The sequence below is a fragment of the Eretmochelys imbricata genome, chromosome 14 (genome assembly GCF_965152235.1).
Source record: "Eretmochelys imbricata isolate rEreImb1 chromosome 14, rEreImb1.hap1, whole genome shotgun sequence".
Taxonomy (NCBI): domain Eukaryota; kingdom Metazoa; phylum Chordata; order Testudines; family Cheloniidae; genus Eretmochelys; species Eretmochelys imbricata.
The window spans coordinates 9,818,796-9,824,795 of record NC_135585.1 but is presented as its reverse complement, the minus strand read 5'-3'; positions in this window follow the sequence as shown (position 1 = coordinate 9,824,795).

Here is a 6,000-nt window from a genome sequence, read left to right as displayed (position 1 = left end):
CCCTACTAAAGAAGTGGAGATCACAGATCAGAAAAGAATAACCACTTCCCACACAGACGCTCACCCTCCTCTTCTCCACACTGTTTGGGCTATCCACTCCCTTTGAGAGATGGTTTTCCCAAGGGCACAAGTTCATTGTAGTTGCTCTCTGACCAAGCCAGTATTTGTTTGTAGAAAACACATGTGTACAGTGAACTCTATGCAGCCCTTGCGTGTATTGCCCTCTGCATACAGACTATTGACCCATTGGAGCAGATTGGGAGAAATACCACCTGGTATTTTCAGGCACGTGACTAGCTGAACTGGTCTTGCTGGCTCAAATTCCATATTGTAATTGCATCTTACACTGCTTTCTATGTTGGCAACTTAAGAAAAAGAAAAAAAAGCTTTAGTGTCTTAACATGATTAAACTGAAAACTAAACAGCTAACATACGAGTTAATCCCCTTTAGTGTATCTTTCTTCTTGGGGGTATATGTTACAGGCTTTGTTGTGAACGAAAGTTCTAGTTAAGGCTATGTTCAGGCTTCTATTAAAAATGAATCCCGTCTTTTCACAGGCTTGTAACAAGTGGAGTTCTAGATCTCTTTGACTCTTACTTGCTGTGTGACTTTAAGCCTGTGTTGGCATAGCCCCCTGGTGTAGACACAGCATAGCCAACAGAAGGTTTGGAGTTTGTTTTGTTAGTGTAGGAACACCACCTCCCTGAACATTAGTTCAGCTGACAGAAGGCCACTTTTGTCAACAAAGCTGCATCTATATGGGTTTTTTTGACACCATAGCTGTGTCACGAGGGGTGTAGTTTTTTTCACAGCGCTAGCTATGCTGATGTCTTACATGTAGACCAGACCTAAATCACTGAAGCACTTATGAACATTCTTACCCTGAGTCCCATTTTCAAAAGTGACTTGGGCACTTAGAAGTGCCTATGAGACTTACGTGCTCAACTTCCATAGCCCAAGTCACTTTTGAAAATGGAACTCAGGTGCTTGCAAATGTAACCCTTAACCTTTCTGTGCCTCTGTTTCCCTTCTGTGAAAGGAGGGTAAAGTATCCTTATCCCCCTTTCTAAAGCGTATTGAGACTTCTTGATGAGAAGAGCTATAAACGAGCATTGGAATGAGAGATTTCTAATCAGTACTGGAACTTCCCAGCGTTGGGCTTAGCCCAGAGGTTTATTTTATTTTGCAGTTTTCAGGAAATTTGACTTAATCTGCTCTGGATTTACCAGAGAGAGGAAAGGGTTGGTTTTTTTGTTGTTTTTTGTCTTCCAGATCAAAAAATAAAAATCTTTTTGGGCACAATAAATGGAAAAATCACTCCTGGACCTAAAGTTTGCAGAACCTAACAAAAATGATCCTGCCCTTTGTGGCACATGGGGTTGGAAGAACTTCCCATTCTCTGTTGCCCGGGCACTAGATAGTGATAGGAGATGGTATTTTAAAATTGATCCTTTTTGCCCTTTGTTCAGCTCCAACAGTACCTTTTCCTTCTGAATTCACTTTCAAAGGCAAGGAACAAGTTATTTCCTACTTAAATATGATTTCCCCACAATTCTTGTGCAATCCCTTATTTTACAATACACAGCTTTTGATTTCTGTATACCCTGTTCCATGTCCATCCATCCCCTTTCCCAACACTATGCCAATGAACATCTTTCCCTCCTGCCGGACAAAGCACATCACTGATGCAATCTAACTGCTTTCCTTCATTCTAGGGAATGTTTGGCTGCTTTTTGCACCCAGATTTCCTCTCTCCTCCCTCCCCCAAGCTGCCCAGATCTGCAATAAGGCTGCTAGGGAAGCTCTTTATCCATATGCCTAGTGCACGCTCTGGCAAGACTTCTCTCTAAATTACTGTGTATCCAATCCTTTGCCCTTGAGGCTTCTCAAGGAAAAGAAGTGCTACAATTCTTGTGTGCCTGAGCTCCACGATCTTCTAAGCAGAGCATGCTAGTTTTAATGAACATCTTGTATTTTATACACAAGTGTTAGTTGCGGAATTGGGCTGAGAAGCCATTTCTTCAGGGGCTTGAGCTCATGTGAATAAAGAGATAAAGTAAGTGCTTCCCTCCAATACACCTGTCTGCTTCATTGCATGGTGTAACATTGCACTCAGGAAGTAGTAATATCATTTCAGAACAGCTTTGATTTTTGGCTGAACAGTATTTTAGGGCTTGTCTATGTTGTGGAACGACCACATGTTAACTAGCACAAAATGAATCATGACTTAGCTTCGGTGTACATCAGGATTGTCGTGGCTAATATGACAGCTGGCCGGAATTAGCCAGATGGAGCACCCGGGCACAGCGGTGTTTGCAGTCACCTCACCAAGATAACACTGTGGTGAAATTGCTTATGGTACAATGGTGATAAATGCTCATGCGCCATTGCTAGGAAAGGGTACAAATGTTTATTTAGGCAAGGCTCTGAGAGAGAAGAGTCCTAGGAAGAGGTCTCTAATGAGAGTTTGACAACCATACCTCTCTCCCACTCCCCCACCCTCAAGCTGTTCTTGGGCTGTACAAAGGAAAGAGATTGCTGTGACTTAAAGCAAAGATTTCTCATGAGTGTTAATTATGCCAAGTTTATGCTGTGGTGCTAAGAACTTATTTTTGGTAAGTGCCATGTGTACACTGACTATATTTTAAGTGTTACCCAGGGTTTATAAAACAGAGACACTCTCTTAGCATGTACCCTGCAGCTGGGACACAGCTCACCTTAACTTGCTTTCTAGCATGTGCTTAACAATTCTATCATGAAGGCGAGACCTTCAGGAAAGAGGCATCTGGATTGCTGTTCCCTGTGCAGATGAATGTGGAGGCAGGCTGGAGTGCCCTCCCCCTCCTGTCTCCAAGATAAGCCAACAAAGAGGGTTATCAGCCATAAACGTGTAATGCTGAAAGAGAGCTGTGACTCCGTTTTGCTCTGGTCAGCAATCTAGAAGCTTGCATGATAAGAGTTTCACATTGTGTAAACAAAAAGAAAAGGAGTACTTGTGGCACCTTAGAGACTAACCAATTTATTTGAGCATACAGACTAACACGGCTGTTACTCTGAAACCTGTCATTGTGTAAACACTGTGAACTGTTATCTAAAATGTCAATATTAATTGGCTCCTCCATCTCCTGCTAGCAGTGGTCACCTTGGTCTTAAAGTGACATTTGTGACAAACACGGTATAGGCTTATTTAAAAAAAAACAAACCTCTATAAGTCAGGATGGAAAATGTCTTGCATTTCAGAAGGAAGGATTTGCTGTGCAGTGCTGGAAAGAGAAGGAGAATGAGTCTGCCACTTAGAACCAGTGGCAGAAAACCTATCTGCACTGTGGAAACGGGGGGAAAATATTCCACAGTTGTTAATGCCGGGGTGCTGACCGTCATAAACCCAGCCTGTTCTCCCACCCTAGAGACACACCCTATCTACATCTTAGAGCATTAATGCTCGTGTTGCATTCAAATGATAGCGGCAACTCAGTGAGCCTGGCAATCGATGCTATCTCTTAATCTCTACAGGGAAGGCAACTTTCTTAGCTGCTCCAATTAGTTCCCTGCTAAAATCACTAAATTTCAGTCCCTGCTAATGTCCAGAACTTCCCAGAAAAAAAATGCACGTTGAAAAGGAGTGCTTCAAACTGGACCCTGATATTAAGAGGTCTGGCACTTCTGTTACCACCGGTTACAGTGACAGGTGATGTAGTGCAAACACTTCTGACTCCTGCAGTCCCTGGGCTGGCTTCAGTCTGCAAACCATTTTCAGGCATAGTAATCGAAGGACTGGAAGGGACCTCCAGAGGTCATATAGTCCAGTCCCCTGCACTCATGGCGGGGCTAACTATGTAGAAACATTCCTGACAGGTGTTTGTTTAACCTGCTCTTAAAAGTCTCCAATGATGGAGATTCCACCACCTCCCTAGGCAATTTATTCCAGTGCTTAAGCACCCTGACAGTTTTGGAAGTTTTTCCTAATGTCCAACTTAAATCTCCCTTGCTGCAATTTAAGCCCATTGCTTTTTGTCCTATCCTCAGAGGTTAAGAAGAACCATTTTTCTCCCTCCTCCTCCTAACAACCTTTTACATAATTGAAAACTGTTATGTCCCATCTGTCTTCTCTTCTCCAGACTAAACAAAACCAGTTTTTTCAATCTTCCCTCATAGGTGATGTTTTCTAGACCTCAAATCGTTTCTGTTGCTCTTCTCTGGACTTTCTCCAATTTGTCTACATCTTTCCTGAAATATGGCACCTAGAACTGGACACAATACTCCAGTTGAGCTCTAATCAGAGAGGAGTAGAGCAGAAGAATTACTTCTCGTGTCTTGCTTACAACACTCCTGCTGATACATCCCAGAATGATGTTCACTTTTTTTTTTTTGCAACAGCGTTACATTGTTGACTCATATTTAGCTTGTGATCCATTATGACCCCCAGATCCCTTTCCACTGTACTCCTTCCTAGGCGGTCATTTCCCATTTTGTATGTGTGCAACTTATTGTTCCTTCCTAAATGGAGTACTTTGCATTTGTCCTTATTGAATTTCATCCTATTTACTTCAGACCGTTTGTCCAGATCATTCTGAATTTTAATCCTATCCTCCAAAGCACTTGCAACCCCTCCCAGCTTGGTATTGTCCGCAAACTTTATAAGTGTACTCTCTATGCCATTATCTAAATCACAGATGAAGATATTGAACAGAACCAGATCCAGAACTGATCCCTGTGGGACCCCACTTGTTATGCCTTTCCGGCATGACTCTGAGCCACTGTTAACTACTCTCTGGAAATTATTTTCCAGCCAGTTTTCCACCCACCTTATAGTAGTTCCATCTAGTTTGTTTATGAGACGATCATGTAAGACCCTATCAAGAGCTTTTCTAAAGTCAAAATATACCACGTCTACCGCTTTCTCCCCCCCCCCCTTCCCCAATCCACAAGGCTTGTTACCCTGTCAAAGAAAGCTCTCAGATTGGTTTAACACAATTTGTTTTTGACAAATCCATGCTGACTGTTACTTATCACGTTATTATCTTCTAGATGTTTGCAAACTGATTGCTTAATTATTTTCATTAGCACTGGAAAATGAGGGTCAGTTTACACTTTCTTAAAAAAGAGCACAAAGCAACTGTTGAAAAGCCCTGGCTTTGCCTAGTGCTCACATAGTTAAGTGTGAAGGGCACAGAAGTAGAAGTTTGTTTTGCAGTCAACACATTGGCCCTGAATTGCACTACTGTCTGAGCCACTGATGTTACCTTATACATGCAGATGACTGACAGCACACTAGAGTATATTCATGCTCTTGCACTGTACCTCGATTCTTACCAGCTTTATGGGGTGCTGTCCAGCATTCAATGATAGACTGAGTCTAAAGAATTCCCTCTCCTAGAAACCCTTCTCAGCACACTCCAGCTTTGTGTCAGGTTAACTCTAAAATTGAACTTTAAATGTTAGACCCAAGTAACTAAACAGTCACACAGAGCGACTGCTCTGAACAAACTAATTTGTAGCCTTAAAATAGCGTCTCATTTTGTATAGCTCAATAGAATAGTAATTCTCTACATATTGATCTCTGACTTTCAAAGATTCATTTTAAGCACCAGATGCTTTGGAATTCCTGCCATCATCCGTCATCCCTTCTTGCTAGACCAGAGGCCAAGGCAAGGCTTCTGTTCCCCTCTACCTATTTCTGAAGGTTTAATTGAAGGCATTCATTCGTATGGTTGCCCACCAGCCACAGCTGGGTGGGTGAGGGTTGCCTGCTGACAGGAAGTTCTAAAACTTCCCAGTGAACTAAAATGTAAAAGCACGATTTATTAACTGCTCAGCTGAGCACTTCATTCTGTGCTTGTCTCACCAGATGCAGGACTTTGGCCGCTTTCATTCAAACAACTGCTGAGTAAATCACCAGCTCCTTGCATCCTTCTGAGAACTGAAGGAGAAATTACATCCACATTTAAAATAAATATGTAACCGTTGGTTTAAATACACTTAAAGTGGAGAACGCACAG